Source organism: Lutzomyia longipalpis, chromosome 4 (genome assembly GCF_024334085.1).
Source record: "Lutzomyia longipalpis isolate SR_M1_2022 chromosome 4, ASM2433408v1".
NCBI lineage: Eukaryota > Metazoa > Arthropoda > Insecta > Diptera > Psychodidae > Lutzomyia > Lutzomyia longipalpis.
The window spans coordinates 11,975,858-11,994,704 of record NC_074710.1 but is presented as its reverse complement, the minus strand read 5'-3'; positions in this window follow the sequence as shown (position 1 = coordinate 11,994,704).

Below are 18,847 nucleotides of genomic sequence, written 5' to 3'. Positions count from 1 at the left end.
TTGGCGTGCACATTGACTCCCAAACGTCACACCGGCAGTAGCCATGGCCCTTTCGTGATAACCTCTTTTCCCTCAATGCAAAATTGTAATAATTCATTAATTATTTGCAATTAATTAATTTAATATTATACAGAAACTATAAAGGGTTATCGGACATAAGCAAAATTTCCCAAGAATATAGTAGGGGTAAATTTTGTTATTGTCTCTTATGATAAATCGAAATTCCCCATAGATGGCGTGTCCGACGTTTTTTTAAACATCGTAATTATAAATAGATAAGATACTAGCATTGAATGCTTCAATGAGCTGTATAGAAATATGAAAAAGTAGTTTCTGGATAGAATATAAAGTCAGAGGCTAATAAAGACCGAAAGCTTTGGAAAATTAGCAATAAATACGAAGCATTAGCAACCTTACATAACCTTACTTTTTTCTGATTAGCTGATTGAGAAATTTTAGTTCTGTTAACCCCCTCGTGTTCTTTCGATCTTTAGTAGACCCAAACATAAAAATCATTTTATTATTCCGAGGTTTTACTAAAAAAAATTGTTTTAATTTTTGTCTCATGTTTATTAACTATTTAATTAAGAAACGTACAAAATACTAAACAATAAATGAAGTTTGATGTTGAAGTAAAAAAAGACGTTTTACTTGGGAAATGTCTTCCGAGAATATCCGCATCACAATAAAAGAGCGCATGTTTCTATGTTTCACACGGACGCGAAAGGGTTAAACAAGATTCAGAGATTTGTGGATAAGTTTATGGAGTTTTTTTGGAGAATATAATTAAATGTTTGATAGGGCTAGATTATGATGGCGTTAAAATTACTTTTTGTAGCTTTGATTTACTTTTCAAAATTAAGAATTTTTTGGCCAAAATTGGGAAAAAATAATAATAAACCAAAAACAACAAAAAGATTGGAAAGAGGATTTTTTGCTTACACTTACTCTCCTCCTGGGCTTACGTCAATCTCTTACTTTTTAATGTGAATTTCTCGAATATGTTTTAAAAGATAAATCTTTTAATATTATCTGAGAAAGAAGAATTGCATAGTTAAACACAATTAAAATATTTTAATTTTGGAAAAGAAAATACAAACATTGGGCTTAATTCAGCGACCAAGAAACCCTTGAAATCTTTAAATTTTGTACTGAAATTTCAAGATTTCAAGCGAATTTCAAGGGTTTCTTGGTCACTGAATAAGGGCCATTAACAATGTAATCAGTTTTCTTTGTTTTTCCGGTCGTCGCCAGAGGTAGAAAATTTCGTCCAAATGAAAGACTTACTTCCCAAAGCTTTCAACCCCTATCCGGGCCTTCCTCAGTGGCTGGAAGTGGGTGAATTTCTTTATTTAACAATTTACATTCAAACAAATTTATATAACATTAATATTCTTACTCGTAACAGATTATTTGGACACGTCTAATCATAAATAATAAATGTAATCAGTGTAATTATAGGGAAAATATATTAATTAATCTAATGAAAGTGGGGCTCTTTTAATTTACACAAAACGACATTTTCAATGCTTTAAGGAAGAAGCAAATTGCAAATATTTACTCTCCTAATTGCTTGCTGGCTGAGACACATTTTGATAAACTCATTCGTGTGCTCGATGAATTGATAAGCGAGACTGCATTAGACGTCAGATGAGCATTTATTTTGCTTCTTCAGTAAACAATCACGTGTATTGATTATGGTTCAGTGCATTGAAGAAGAAGATACTTCCTAATGCGCCAATGTGGGACAAAATTCCTCATTTCTCAATGAAATTTAAAAAAAAAAAAGCTCTTCAAGTTGGGCTGGCAACAAAGTTTTATTTCAAATCAATGCTCTTTAAATACACAAAAATGTGTAATGAATGTGGGGAGTCAAAGGTCCCAGAGTGGAAAGAAAATACGAGACAGACTGTAGCGTAAAAAAGTCAATGTTTGATTTCTTATCGGAATTAAAGGAATTTCTTTTTTTTTTAGAGTAATTGATTAATAAATCATTAGGTGACAAAAAATTACTTTTATCTAAAAGGCTAATTTTAAAAAATAATGTTTTCCAAACATTAATAAAAAGTCATTGAGGATGAGAATTAAACTGATAAAACTCTCAGTTTCGCTCCTTATCTATTCTAAAGCAATTTCTTGGAATATTTTCAAGAACACAAAAATTTCCAAAGTTCTCGAGTTCTCTGTTTGTAAATATTTTGCTATTAATTTGCTTCATTGCAAATTGTCTTTACAAGACGTTATAAAATCCCATGCCGCCTAATCAATAATTTTTTTTTATCTGTTGCTACCACACTGTCTGATTTCTTCCTCTTAGTGACTAATCTGTTGGAATTATTTTAACTTAATAAACCCAAAAAAAAATGTGGGTCAACACAATTAGACAAGCAGAAAGATCCATAAAGTTTTTAACTCCACCCAAGAGTTGGGATTAATTTAAAAATTCTGACTATTTCATCACACTGAAAGCAAGTTCAGGGCCTCAAGTTTTTACACAAAATACGTAAAGAAAAAGATTTCTGTTGTTATCATTAGCTGGCAACACGCCACACCCCTTGAAACTTTTTAGCCACGAGACGAAATAAAAGAATGTGGGTAATATATAATTGCGAAGCGATTAAATTCTTTCATGATTGTGTTAAAGTTTTATTTAAAATTAAATCCTTGATCTTTTGTCCTTGATTATGTTTCTTTTGCAAAATGGTACCTCTATATTGAGCTGCTAGCAAAATCTTAAATGCAAACGTGAAATATTTTATTTTCCTAATTTTCATTAAAATAAATCGGTAATATCAATTTCATTCTTTCCATTCAATATTTCAGGTATATTCTCTCGTAAAGAACTTTCTGCAGCTTATTCAGCATTATCGTTTAACGTACCGCACGGGAAATGGACAGGAAGTTAAAAAAAATTAACAAAAAAATATAGTAGGGAAGAGCGGGGCTAATAAAGTCACTTAAGGGTATGGAAAAAGTCTAAAATATCATATTTCCTAGCTAGATAGAACAAAGTGATCTGAGAAAGAGTTGTAGGGCAAGAAATATCCTAAAGAATTGAGCTATGCAGTGGGCCTGGGGTGCAGTGGATAGAGCGCTTGAGTGCGCATCCAAAGGTCGCCGGTTCGAATACAGAACCCGGCAACGCGCCCCATCCGCCAACGTGCAATTAGATCACGTTGACCGGTTGGATCAGGAGATTGATACACTCCTATCCATAAAATGGCCCACACGTGGTAGTATCTAGCAAGGCCGCCCACTACTTCTCCGCAAGGAGAACAACAACATCATATAGGGCGGCCGGCCCTGTTCCTATATGGGATGTAGCGCCAAAATATTTTTTTTTTTTATTTTATTGAGCTATGCATTTCACTTTATCTGTTTGGGAAATATTATATTTTGAGCTTTTTCTAAACCCTTAAGTGACTTTACATATTAGCCCCGCCCTCCCCTAAATGATTTTTTAATTCGAGAAGATTTAAATGATTTTTTAACATCATCGTCTTATATCATTGTGAATTTCATTTGAAATTTTCTGAAAATTTCACCTCAATTGATAATCCCTAAAAATAGACAAAAGCAGAGATTCTCACCATCTCTATGAAACATCCGAGAAAAAAGTAGGTATAACTATAAATTGCATGAAACACATCTAAAATACCGTCATATAGGGTTAATTTACTAAAAATATATCAAAAATATATGAACTGAATAATAATTTTATTTATTTATTTATTTAATTTTATTTCATTAGGTGCTCTAATAATTTTAAAAAATCTAAAATTAAAAAAAAGGAATAAAATATTTTTAAACTATTAACTGTAGATCAGCTATGAAAATTGCCTGGATGAGCTTTTGTTGAAAGTCTAAAAAATACTTTTAATTAATTTTGAACATATTTTGAACTGTTCGAAACTGACTTTATTTTTTAGCTTCGCTCTTAATCCCATTTCTCAATATTTTTCTCGAAAATAACCATAATTCTAATGAAAAAAATCATAAAAAGACAGACTATGAACTGAATCAATAAATATTTTCTTTTATCTTAAAAATTGTCTTAGGAAATAGAAATCTTAATATATAAAGCTGAAAAGTCTGTCTGTTTGTGGCACATGAACTCCTCCGAAACCGCTGGGCCGATCTTGATGAAATTTGGTATGGGGGTAGAGGGGGTCAATACGAGTTGCAAGCGCTATATGGGATTCCGCCCCAACCCCCCTTTGTAGCGCCCCCACAGAAAAACTGATTTTTCCCATTTTCTACCTGCTGAAGGGTCAGATAACGGGATTTTTTTATTTTTAGAATTTTTCGGGGTACCGTATTATTCATCCCCCCTATTAATATACGCCCCCCTTTTAGCTGTGATTATAGCTTAAAATGGTGATTGCTCACACGTGATTGGGGGCTAGGGTTTACTAGTGAACAATAAAGAATGATAAATAACCCCATTAGACGGTATCTCTTAAAATCTTTGAGTATAACGAGTATAACAGGCTCTTAAAATATTCTTTGAACTTTGTCTTAAAAACGGAAAAAAAACTCTTAATTTAAAATACTCTTTAAAATTAAACTCCCAATGAACTCATACTGATCATCATCAATAATAAATTTAACACAAATAGAAAGATATAAATTCAATCGCCAACATATGTTGCGAAAATGGACAGCGTCCGATTGCCTTATTTTTGGAAATTTTCAACGCTCTCGGAAGCTCCTGTTCGTGCCTTCTGTTGTATTTCTACATACAAAAGGACTCAGTTAAACGATAATCATCTGCAGTGCACGTTTTTTGGGTTGGAAAAGGAGTCCGAGAGAAGGAGCAAAAAAACCTCACTCGTTTATGCAATTCTAGGACTGCTTCGGAGGGGTCCTTTATTGTCCCATACGCAGGACTGTGTCGCTCCCAAAAGAGTTCTGGAGACACTCTTCTGTAAAAGAGTCCATCAGGACTGACCCTATCGATTGTATCTTTTTTTGCCTCTTTTTATGATTCTTTTTTTTTTTGCCAAATAAATTCCTTCTGCCTGTGGCATGGCCTGAAGATTTTTCTTTTTGGTGAAAGTGTGTCAAACATGTTGGAGAATCCGTTAAAATTCACTCAATTAAATAGTTAATTAATATTCATAATTAGAATTGCTAAAGCATTCGCAATTAATCATTCCAAATGCGGCCTTCTGGCGGCGCATTTTTCGAAGAGGAAACGAAGGACATTCCAGAGATACCTCCACGGTGGCGCGACAAAAATTTCATTCACAAAAAAACGAGGAAAAAGTCGCTCGAAAGATGGAAATGAGGAAGAGAGGATGTGGAAAAAAGCGTCAAGGATCGATGATGAACAGCCGTTTTATAGAGTAAGCTACAAGGAAAGGGAAAGAGAGAGAGCTGGGATGGGAATTGGTGCAGATAATCCCAAAACGAAGAAGGATTGTCACCATATGGGGCCACCATACGATCCTCTTTGGAGAAGAAAGGATTCCGCAGAGGATTAGGTACCTCTCTCGCACTATGGGGGTGTTTGGTGTCATAGCGACACTCAAGTGTGCGGATTACTACGGTAGGCTTTATGCAAAAATATATCATAACACTGGACAAATACATGATTATCACCATGGTTCAACCCATTTTCCTTTCCCGCCGAAAATCTCATTTCAAACACACCGCGCTCAATCCTTCTCACCACATCCATAGAAACTCTTAGACCTCTGAAGCGATACCAAAGGTGTGATAAGGCGGCAGAATCCCAAAAGAGAAGAATCACACAGCTAAAGGAGAAACTTATCTCGGGGTGGACAAAAGCATTGGCTACTTATGAAGCAAAAGTAGAGCAAACCCTTACAGAAGAGAGTTGAAGAAGAGTTTGCTGATTTAATCTAAATAGGGAAAGACGGCTCAAATCTGACCCTTTACATTCACTTTTTACTTTAAAAATAAAAAAAATATATATAAAATCGAATAAAAAACGTATGAAAAACACATATTTTCAATTTGAATTTTACTTGAAAGTTTACTTATTTCCTGATGAATCGATTTTGATTAAAAAAAAAGAAAATTAAACTACTTTTAAACTTTAAGAAAAATAAGTCATTCTAGAACGAGTTCTAGACCGAAAAGTTTTTCAGTTTAATCAGGCGAATTTTCTTATTTTCAAAATTTATTTAAATCGGTTCAGGGCGTTCAGGGGGTTCAGAGGTTCTTTTTCAAACATTTTAGTATATTTTCTGTAATATTTTATAAATTTCAATAATTTTTTTTACAGCTTTTCCATTTGGTTGATAGAAACCCGATTTTGGCAAAACGGAAATTTTAGAAAAATTGTTTTTATTAATTTTTGTAAACTTAATAAAATCTATTAGATGGTGATTTTTAAAGAAAATTTTAGTGAAATAATGCCAGACATTCACTGTGATTTTTTTTAGCTGTGATTCTTTCTTCAAAGAAGCACAGCTTCTGTGTACACTCAAAAATCGAAAGTCGTCAGATCGGGCTCAAACTTGGGATGAGCACGAATTAGGGTCCCTACATTCCAAAAAACGGTGGCGCCAAAAATCTTTCCGTCCGTCCGGCCGGCCGGCCGGCCGGCCGTCAGTCCGGAACCTTTCGCTAAATTACAAGAGAACGGTAATAGATAGAGACTTCCGGTCAACGGCAAAGTTCATATATCAGGTGGAGGACATCCGATTATGATGTCAAATCCAACCCCCCACCCTCCCGTCCGCCATTTTGAATAACCCCCAAATTTTGTTTTCGCTATATCTCAGCCCCTATTATAGCTAGAGGGCTGAAATTTTGATATGTTGTAGGGGCCATCAAGAGCTTTCCAACGATACTTCATTTTCGAAAATCGGTCAAGCCGTTTAGTCAATATGGCCGACACAATTTTTCATTGAAAATCGACCATAACTCGAAAACGGCTTTACCGATTTTGATCAACCCGGGCTCAAATGAAAGCTCTCAACAAACCCTACAACTCTCTAGAACATCAGAAGTTTCAAAAGTGACCGCTAGGGGGCCAAAAATCAAAAACAAAATTTTCGATGAGTTTTCGATGAATATCTCGAGCACCGCTTTATAGATTTGCTTCATATTTTGATATGTTATAGTTGACTATAATACCTAACACCATGCCAAAAATGAAGAAAATCTATGTAGCCGTTCCGGAGATATCGCTTTTTAAAGTTTACGTGTCATGTCTTAAGCTTTTTAAGTGCAGCGCCCCGCGAAGCGGGGCGTTTTATATATACATATACAAAAGTAAAGTAAAATATATATAAATGCATAGATATATACATTATATATACATATAAAAATGCAAAGATAAATATATATAAACTGCAAAGATAAAAATTAAATATAGCATGGATGGAACAGTATAAAGCGAAAGAACGGTAAGTAATACTTACGGGCTGTGATTCTTTCTTTGTCAGTGAAATGTGAAATTGACGGAAAATTGAGGATGGGCAAATTTTGAGGAAGGCTTTCTCGCGTACCGAATCACAGCCAACGCCCACGATTAAGGCTTTTCACAAAATTTCTGCGCGTTGGCTGTGATTCGGTACGCGAGAAAGCCTTCCTCAAAATTTGCCCATCCTCAATTTTCCGTCAATTTCACATTTCACTGACAAAGAAAGAATCACAGCCCGTAAGTATTACTTACCGTTCTTTCGCTTTATACTGTTCCATCCATGCTATATTTAATTTTTATCTTTGCAGTTTATATATTTTTAATTTAGATGATTCCGTGTGCCTTCAATACTTAAATAAGAATTAGTTGGTATACCACAATCGTGGCATACCAAGTATTGTAATCGTCGGAAAAACCGACCACCTCAGATCGGGCTCAAACTTGGTATGAGCACGTTTTAGACATCCCACATTACGAAAATGGTGGTGGAAAATTTTTGATCCGGCCGGCCTGCCGGCCTGCCGGCCTGCCCGGCCTGCCGTCCGGGACTCTAAACTTTGCCTTATAGCTTGAGAACGGTAACAGATAGAGACTTCCGGTTTGAAGTTTTCTATAGAAATGTGGGTGTAAAATTTCATTTTTTCGCATTTTCGAAATCCAAGATGGCCGCCGTCCGCCATTTTGAAATAGCGTCAACCACTTCCTTTATAGCTATAGGTCTGAAATTTTAGTATGTTGTAGAGCTCAGTGAGACGTTTTCATCAACAATTCATACTTCAAAATCGGTCAAGCGGTTTAGCAAATATGACGGCCTAAAGCAAAAAGTGTTTTTTCGATATATCTCGAGAACGGCTTGATCGATTTTGACCATCTTAGTATCAAATGAAAGGTATTGAGAAGCCCTACAACTGTTTAGAACATTTCAAGTTTCTAAAACATCCGCAAGAGGCGCTAAAAACAAAAACAAAAATTGCCTAACTTTAAGGGGCAATATCTCCGAATCCCCATTATCGATTTCTTTTAAATTTTGATATGTTGTAGCCTGACTTAATATCTTTCATCAGTCCAAAAATGAAGAAAATCTATGTCGCCGTTTAGAAGATATAGCCATTTGAAAAATTCTTAAATCTGAAAAGTTCTAAGAGCCATATCTCTTGAACGGATTGTCCGATTTTGCTCAATTTAGTATCAAATTAAAGGTTTTGTAAAACTCTACAACTTTCTAGAACATCAGAAACCTCTAGGACCATTCCTTCAGGACGAAAAGTGCAAAAAACTGTTTTTGTTGAACAAAAATCCGCCATTTTGTGTTCTGGAGGTGACCTTGAAATGTTTCGAAATATATGTCAGATTATAGATTATTTCAATACCTTTCCAGAACTAGTCAAGAAATTTCTGTAGGTCTAATAGAACTTAAGATATAAGCATTTTAATGTGTCAAATTGCTAAATTTTACAAAAAATTGACTTTGCCTACTCTAATAGTACTCACAAATTAAATTACAACGCATAGACTGACCCATCCGCGTTGTGGTATACCAACTCTTATAACTGGACGCGTTATGATTGACTTTCAAAATAAAAAAACATAAAGTTATTTTAAAAACATTTTTAACGTTTTTAGAAACTTTTCCCATGAAAAAATTTATATTTGATGGCTTAACCGTTTGAGCGTGAAACCCCTTTTTCACTACCCGATTTAGAAAAATCCTTTCCACCAAATTAGCGACATGGCTGACAAATTTCTCTTTTTTATGTGTCTTCAAGCACAATGAAATCTCACACAAAACAGAGGATAAAGAATAATAAAACGCCATGTGGGATCTTCTGCCTCCTGGAATATCCTTAATCATCCTTCGTCACCCTTTCTCAAATCAAATCAACTTCGCTGAACCTTTTGATGCGCGTGATCTTCCTTAAAAAACTTTTTTATTGCGTATACATATTATGTGTGTGCAACTATCAGAAGTTTACCCCTTAAGACGGTAAACAACTCAATCGTTGAAGTGTGTCTTCCATTATGTTCCTCCTGATCTTCCATGAAGTGTGTGTGACCTAAAAAACGTGCAGCAACTCCTTTTTTTCGCTCCCTTTGGGCTCTTTATTAATTCTCCATGTAAGATTGTGAGAAGGTGCGCGTATGTGTCGCACGGATGAAAAAGGATTCCCGGGTACGCGCGTGGAGATCATCTGTCGTTGCAACACCATCAAAAAAGGAGGTAATTCAATCGGATTTGAACCCATTTTGATACATTTATAAGCACTCTCCTGCAATTTTCGCTTCTTCTTCAACGGGCACAAAGGGAAGGGCTTGGGGAAGGGTAATGAAATCCTGGAGGTGGCAAAAAAAGAGAAGTCACAGCTCTGCCTCATTTTCACACCACTGTACCACCCTCAGCATATGGCGGCTTTTCTTTTTCTCTTATTTTTTTTCACTCCCCAAAAGAAGGGATTATTGAATTGCAGAAATTTTCCTTTGATGTGTGAAAAGGCAATTTTTCCTTACAACTTTCACTCTTTCCTCTCTTTCCCCAAAAAGTCTCTTTCTTCTTTTTTTTTTACTTTCGGTTCGTGGTTGAAAATTTTTCTTTCACCCCCGTCAGGTAAATTTTGGACACATTGAAGAGAGGGGTCGGAGGGCAAGATGGAAAAGTTGACGTAACCTTAGCAACCCCTTCTTGGAAATTAATCTGCCTCTTCTTTTTGACTTTTGCACAAACACCACGGATGGTGAAAGTTTCTTCGAATACCCGAGGGGGATACTTTTTGGTGTGTAAGGTGAGCATTTTCGGGGTGTTGTTGGGTGTGCTTTGAGGAAAAATACCAAACCCCTTGTCGCAGTCAATAGGGGGCGAAAGATTTCTCAGAAACAAAGGAAATGCAATATTCTGTGGAAAGTTTTGCGCATTACCTTTTTGTTTAGTCTTATGGTTCATTAGGGGTTGGAAAAGCTCAATTTGATTATTTTATCAAAAATCAAAAAGAATTTTTATCATCTCCTTAAATTTAAATTTAATGACATTTAAAAAGATAGAAAAAATTCCTCTTCTTACTCGATTCTTTCTTTGAAAATATCAATAAAAAAAGCCATTTTCTTCAATCTCAAAATGACAGAGAAAAAAAAATCATCCACCCCTTTTGCCAAAATTCTCTCACCCACAACACACCCTCTCAATGCAATGAAATTTGCTCTCTTGTACTGAAATTGAGTGCTGAGTTTCCTTCTTTTCCTTCCGATCTTCTGACCTTTCCATTTTCGGGGGTTTCCGCGCGCAAAAAGTGGCGAAAAGAGAAAAGTTCACTTTTCTCACCAATGTGATGTTTTCTCCGCACTCAAAGACTTTTCCATCAAACCACCCCCACACCATCCATGGTGTGCGTGTCCCATCCAACGAGTCTTGACAGAAAAGTGAGAAGATTGTGTTAAAAGTAACCCAAGAATGATTTAATAAAGTGTCACACCACCCCGTTAAGGGATGGTGTGTGTGTGTACTCCATTCTACCACCTCCACAGTCCACCCACACCCAGGAACTTTGAGGTGCGAAATTCCTCGATGATCCATCTTTTAGAAATTCACAAGAAAACTCTCTGATGCTGGTGTCGCAAAGTCCTTCTTCTGGCAATCTATTATAGTCCCCGAAGGGTAGTCCACGTGTCAGTGTTGTGCCCTAAAAAAGAAGCAAAAAGACTTTTCCGGCTGATGTCCTAGAGGAAATGCAAATCCCTTTTGATACTGTTTTTTTCCACCCTCAAGAAATGGTATCCAAGGATCTCTATAGGTTTAAATCTTTTTTTCAAGTTCCCAGGAATTCTGGAGCAGATCTCTTGAAGAAAAAGAGTCCAAAATTGTGAATTCTGAAACAATTTGGATGAATTCTCTCTGCTGGAGAGACGCAATAATTCATTTGCAGATGAATCCTGAAAGAACCCCTTTTAGATATTGCAACCTCCAGACAAAAAAATGGGAAGAAAATTGTTTGAGAAAAAAAACTACCCTTTGTTGCCCACCCCGAGGAGTCGAGCAAAAAAGGAGCACACGAGAAGAAAAGAAATGAGTTAAATTGTTAATAATGTTGGAGTTTTGTTGTGCAATAATTTATGGGTTGCAGCTGCTTGACCCAGAAGGTCCAGCCAGAAAAATATCTGACCAACGTGCACACAAAAGGTTTGGTGAAGGAAAAAAGGAGGTTTTTGGCGAGATGTTTTCTTGGGAAAAAAAGATATCCTTTAGTTCAAGAAAAGAAAAAAACGAGCCTAAAACTCCCAGGATCTTAACTCTCACACAACTCACAGTGCAAAGGATTGGAGCCTTATGAACGCTAATGAGTGCAAAACGTGAGATCATCCATCATTCCACCATCCTTCGAGGAAATCCCGCTACAATTTCGTGTTGCTCTTTGAGGGAATTTTATTGAGGAAAACGCAAAAGAAAAATATGTTAACACTTCCTGTCATCTGCTGAATATATGCTCCATATCGACACAATTTCCGTCAGCAAATATCTCTTCTCTTTGGTTATAAATTAACTCAAGGGTTTTTTTTTGTTGCTTTCTTTAATTTCAGAGAGTGAGAAAACGAGCATTGCTATGTTTTTTTATGCTCAACTTTTCACTCATTTTCATGTCATTTTGGGCGGATTAATGGGGAAATTAAAAATGAATAAATCCCCGCAGGAAGAGGTGAACTCGTAGGGCTTCATCGTCTCAATGGAATTCATAAGAAGCCACCCCTAGAATGTAATGGATGTAATGTAATAGATATCGGGGACAAGGGGTGTGTAAATGCTAAAAAAAAGAAGATTATTTCGTAATGTTTGTCCTCTAAAATATGTTTTTTCTTTTAAAGACGTTTTTTCGCATAAAACGTGTTTCTGTGTCTAATATCTTACGTTATATATTTTATGGATTTATGTGAATTCTTTGGTTTTAATTTAACTCTGTTGGATTTAAAAAAAAAACCGTTAGAAGCATATTCTAGAAGAAATCACAATAATATACTAAAATCAAAAAAGTATAAAAAAAATCAATTTTTAAGATAGTTAAGAGGGTTTGGAAAATTCTTTAAAATTTTTATTTCTTGGCTGACTCTTAAGGGTAGTTTCCAATATACCAAAACCATATTCACCCTATTCAAAAATCATTAAATCATCACACATGTGTGATCATCCATCAAACACAGAACCACAAATTCCTCTTCATCCGATCCAATATGTTTCTATACCTATAAAATCCAGATGGACGGCAAAGGGTTTCCCCGATGGCATGAGCATCTTCCGGGTCAAATTACATCCAATGATCTACTTTCAAATTAAAAACGATACAAACAGTTGTTCTCCATGGAATATTCATCCCTTCGACCGATGGTCATTTATGGGGTGTACTGAAACCCATTAAAGGGACCAACAATTAATCACCCACAACCTTCAAAAACGGACGCATTTTTTTTTTTTCAACTGTCTGACCGTGAGCCCTTCCAAAAACAGAGCAAAAATTGTTATGAAAAAAAAAATTGCAAAATCATAAATTAATAAATTAGAACTTCACCCTGTGTGAGGCAGAAAAAAGGCACAAGGACGCACGACCTGAGGTCACATGCGGAAAGTCGCCCCAATTTGGTAGTTTCTTTAGTCATTGTGCATCGAGGTATTTTTCAAAAACCAAAAAGTCATATGTCCGATGAAAAAAAAAACAAGAAGTTGAGGGCTGTAAAAAGTACACCCCTAATACAGGAGGACTGTTGGCCGCTTTTCGTGGAAGACAAGGGATATATGGGAGACTTTATGAGCTCACCAGTGACTTCTTCTGTCCGTAGGAATTGAGTGTTGTAAAAAAATTGTCGCATTTTTTTGCTGCCCTTGAGAGGCCACAAAAGAACAAAACAGAAACAACCGACTTCGTGGGATTTTGATGGAATTTTTCCATTGAATTATGGTGCGAGTGTCTTAATTAGATAAACAGGGAAAATCGATGAGTTTAAGGGGATTTTCTGCCAAGAAAGGGGATGATGAATCCACAAAAAACACACCTAAAATAAGGGTTCAATTGCTGCAAATATTTTAATACTTTTTTATTATTCTGGGAGAAACTTTTTAACTCTATTAAATTTAATTTTATTCTCTAATTTTGATATTTTAGAATATTCTGAATAATTGATTAATCAAAATAAATTTTGATTCTTGGCGAATTATTTGTCAATAATACGAATATATATATTTTTTAAATAAAACGAACACCCTATCAGTGTTATATATGTATGTAGATACATATGTAATTTTCAATTTAAGAGTACATAATAATGTAAGAAACATTAAATATTCTCAAACAGAAATCAACGATTCCCTCAATTCTATATTCTGTATCAATTTGTTTCTCTATATATTCCTCCCTCACGTGAAAAATTCCTCCCCAACGACCCCTTGCAAAGAAAGGGAAGAGCAAAATGTTAAAAGTATAAAATTATGATCCCTTTAGGATATTTGATTTCTTCCAACCACGAATAACAAAAAAACGAGTCCACATAAGGGCGTATACATATGAACCCCCAAAATATACATTTCTCAACCTCCAATGCGTAACCCCAAAAAGAATGTCTTTTAGGGCAAAAAAAAGGGGGAAAAGGCACTGCAGAGAAAAAAAAGTACCTACCGGAGTATGCTGGGGATGGAGACACCGGGAACAATTTATGCTAATGCAAGCCATCTCCGGAGGATTTGTCGGTGCGATTGGCTGTGGCGTCACGTGTGACGAGGGTGGAGTCGTGGCTTCTGTTCTTTTTTTTATGATAAGTGGGGTTCGCATAGCAATTTACATATTTATGCGTCACATATTCGCATACGGAGACACCCCCCAATGACTTTACTCGTGCACACGGGGGTAGGATACATATTATAGGTATACAGGGTACACTAAAGGATTGGACTAAGGGTTGCAAACATCTCACAAAATAAAACAGAGAAAAGAACGTCTAGAAGATTTGTTCCGATATAAAGGAATCTTAATTTCTATTTTTTGTTAAGCATATGAATTTGAATGAAAAATTAAAACCGTTATGAAACTTTTTTTTTAAGACATTTCTTACTTGCTGTTGAGCAAAAACAAAGATAATCAACAATTTCTTGTTAGTTCATTCAAAATACAAATGTTAGTTCAAAAAATTGTTATGGCATTAAGATCGTGTAAAAACATAAAAAGTAGGGGAGGACGGGGTAATTTGGCCACTTTGGCGGTTTTTGGGATATATCAAGCAAGTATGGTAGTATGAAGAAAACCAAATAGCCCTATTTTGTAGGAAATTTTCCGGCCTACAACTTCCCCATATAACACTTTTCTCTATCTCGATGAGAAATGGGTAAATTTTCCATTCTCCTGGACCCTTAGATTAGTGTCCAAATTACCCCGAGCACGGGTAAATTGGACACTTTGGCGCACAAATTATTAAACATGAAAATTTTTGGACAATAAAAAAATTTTATTTTTTCGATTATTTTTTTGGCAGATAGGATATTTATCTAAGATTCATTTCCAGTAATTTGCCAGATAAAAATATTTAACAGAGCCTCAAACTTTAACATTTTCTGAACCATAAACGGGCAAAGTCTAAAAAAGGCCATTTTTCAAATTATCGTAAATTTCTTTTTTTAGATAAATTTTTTTATCCTACTTTGCTTATAATCTGTAAGAAAACATTAAAAGGCATAACCACAATAAATATCTTAAATGTGCGTCGGAAAATGTGCCGGAAAAACTCAAGTGGCCAAATTACCCCACTCCAATTTTCCGGAAAAAACCATTTCCACTGGAAAATCTGTTTGAGATATCGGAAAATGGATGTTACTATCGTGTTTATGATGGATCAATGACCCTTAATGGCTTAAAAGTTAATTTTTAAGTATTAAAAATTTTTCGAAAATGACGTAGATTCAAAATGCCAAAAGCACTTGAAAAAGTGAAAAAATGATTTTTATCAAATAAAAGAAAATCTAATGATCGGATTTTCCTCAAACTTGGTACGATTGATTATCTCTATGGGGAGTATAAACTGTGGAGAAATGGATTTTCTAGCATTTACCATACTTGAGATATTCCCATTAATGACTTTGCCAAAGTGGCCAAATTACCCCGTCTTCCCCTACCTACCTCAAAATTTAATTGTAGTTTTCCGTGTGAAGAATTAAACAGTAAGCTTTTGGGATGTTCTTCGACGTGTTAATGGCTCAAATAAGCAGATCAATGAAAAGAACGTCTTCTGTTCTTCTAACAAAAATCTGTCACACGTAATTTGAATATAGTCTAATTGAATATTTCAAGTAAAACAAGACAATACAAGTAAAAAAAAAAATAGCACGAATTGAAATGAAAAATAAAAAAGTAGAAGAAAGATAGCGATCAATTCGTTGAAAACTAGCATAACGAGGGCTACATTGTAAAAACGGCTAGGTCGGCTAACTTTGTATGGGCTCCGAGCTCCGAGCCGACTCTCAATAAGACAGTCAAAACAATACCTATATAAATAAAAAGATTTTTAGTATTGGTTTAAACAGTGCTAAATTAGAAGAAAATTAATTTGAAGTAAAAAAAAAATGGAAAGTAAAAAAAAACAAAATTAAAAAAAAATGAAACATTAAAATAAAATGTACTGGTAAGCTGACCAAGCTTACGAGAGCTGTGTTTCTTTCAGTGTACCAATTTTGTGAGAGCAAACTAGAACGAAAATTAATTTAAATACCTACGCGCAAAGTCGGGAAAAGTTGAAAATTCATACCCTAAGAAATCTTTAAAACGCCATATCTCGGGAACGGCTCCATAGATTTTCGATTTTGAGCTATCGTTGGAAAGGTCTTAACCTCAGCTATAACATATTAAAATACGAAGTAAACCGATAATAGCATTTTCGAAATATTCGAGTTCGAAATTTTCGAAAATTTTGATTTTGACTTTAGCGCCTCTCGTGGTCATTTCTCGAAGTTGCAATGTTCTAGACATTTGTAGGGTTTCGCGAAACCTTTCATTTGCGCTTGAGTTGATCAAGATCGGACTTGTAGAACCCGAGATATGACATGCCAACTTTGGAAGGCTATATCTCGAGAACGGCGACATAGATTTTCTTCATTTTTGGCATGGAGCTAGATAATATAGTCAGCTATAACATATCAAAAAATGAAGCAAATCGATAATGGCGTTTTCGAGATATTCATCGAAAACTCATCGAAAATTTTGTTTTTGATTTTTGGCCCCCTAGCGGTCACTTTTGAAACTTCGGATGTTCTAGAGAGTTGTAAGGTTTGTTGAGAGCTTTCATTTGAGTCTGGGTTGATCAAAATCGGTCAAGCCGTTTTCGAGTTATGGCCGATTTTCGATGAAAAATTGTGGCGGCCATATTGGCTAAACGGCTTGGCCGATTTTCGAAAATGAGGTATCGTTGGAAAGGTCTTGATGGCGCCTACAACATATAAAAATTTCAGATTTTTAGCTATTACAGGGGCTGAGATATAGCGAAAACAAAATTTTGAGGTTATTCAAAATGGCGGACGCGGGGGTGGGGGGTAAAATTTGACGTCATAATCGGATGTCTTCCAGTCGATATTTGAACTTTGCCGTTTACCGCAAGTCTCTATCTATCACCGTTCTCTTGCAATTTATGGTTGAACCACGGCGGACGGCCGGACGGACGGCCGGAAAAAATTTTTTTTGGCGCATACGTTTTTTGGAATGTGGGGACCCTAATTCGTGCTCATCCCAAGTTTGAGCCCGATCTGACGACTTTCGATTTTGCTCGGTACACAAAAGCTGTGTCTGAAAGAAACACAGCTAACTATCACGTGAAGAGTTAATGGGAAGTAAAAACCAAATGCGCAGTTGCTATGTAACAGACTGCAGATCTTCAAGGTTAACCTACACTGCTTGAAACATTAGTAGCAACATGCTATTTTTGGCAGTTTACTGATACTGAAGCACTGATACTGTATACAAACTCCATTCATTGATATTTTAGTTAAATTTTAAAGTTCCTTCTCATAAATTACACGGAGAACTGCTAAAAATACGTATACTTATAGTTACTGCATTTAAAACTACAAATACTGCATGTTATTGCATTTTTATAAAGCTACGAGGTAAATTGTCACTTCGCTCCAATTTACTTCGCCCCGCTTCGCGGGGATTTGTTGCGCTTCGCGCAAATTTTAGAAGAAAAAAAATTGTGATGGTTTGATTGAGGCCACTTATACATCCCGGAGAAAAATTTCGGAAAGAGAAGAAATCAATTTCATACAACACTTTAGGCGCCAAATTCAAAAATTCGCAAAAATTGCATGAAATCTATATGGGGGGTACCTGAAGGGGGGCTTTGGGGGGAAAATGAATACAGCCATCTGAAACCGCCTGTTATAAGGAGCCTCTGTACCAAATTTCATCACGATTGGTCTAACGGTGTGGATTTGTATAGAAAAGTCGGAACGACGATTACCAACAAACAGGCCTTTCTTTATTATATAGATAGGATACTATCCATCAATATAGCGTGGAGCCAAATTATTATTTTAAGTTCTTTTAAAGCGTGACTTTTTTTATAAGATTGTTACATGTAGCATAAACTGACGTAGATTTATAGGACAACCACCTCGATTTTCCACGCTTTGGTTAAACTTAATGGTTCCATTCATGTCTATCGCTGAAGCGGAAAAATTATCTGATTCATTTACTCGTGTCTGAAAGTTTGTAAGAATTTTAAAATAGCTTACAAATTTTATATTTAATTCTCAATTGTCTCAAGGTTTTGGGTACGTAGGCGGTATTTTGTAGAGTATAAAAGAGCACTGATACAGGTAGGATATTATCAGTCAACTGTGGTGAATTCAGTAGGTACTACTAACCATGAAGGCCTTTATTCTGCTTCTTTGCGTGTTCGTCACAGCTTTGGCGGACAATTTAAACATTGTAACATGTAAAATTTCTTTTTAGCTCAGTATCAACCTTATTATACTTACTAATCATTTGATGTTCTTCTTTAATATTTCATTTCTTTAGGTTCTCATTACAAAGATAGTTCTGGCAATGTTTTAGGCCTTCCAGAGTACATATTCGTAGATGGTTGCGTCAACAACAACTGCAAATTTGCGAAAAATGCAAATGTTACGGCAGATATTGCAGTAAATTTGCCTTCGTCTGCTTCCTACGCTGCTATTGGGTCTGATGTTTACGTGAAATACAGTATTTTAACGATGCCATACCCAGTTGGTGATGTTTGCTCCAAACTCGAAGGTGGTTGTCCCCTAAATGGTGGAACAGAGCGCCATTTTAAAATTGTACTAAACACTCAAAATCTTTCCGGATCCTTTACATTTGAAATTGCCTTATATGACAATTCAGTTGTAAGTCATCCCTACTTTCTATGTGCTGGAGCTACTGTGCAAATTTCATACACTTAGTCTCCTAATAAGGACACAATTAC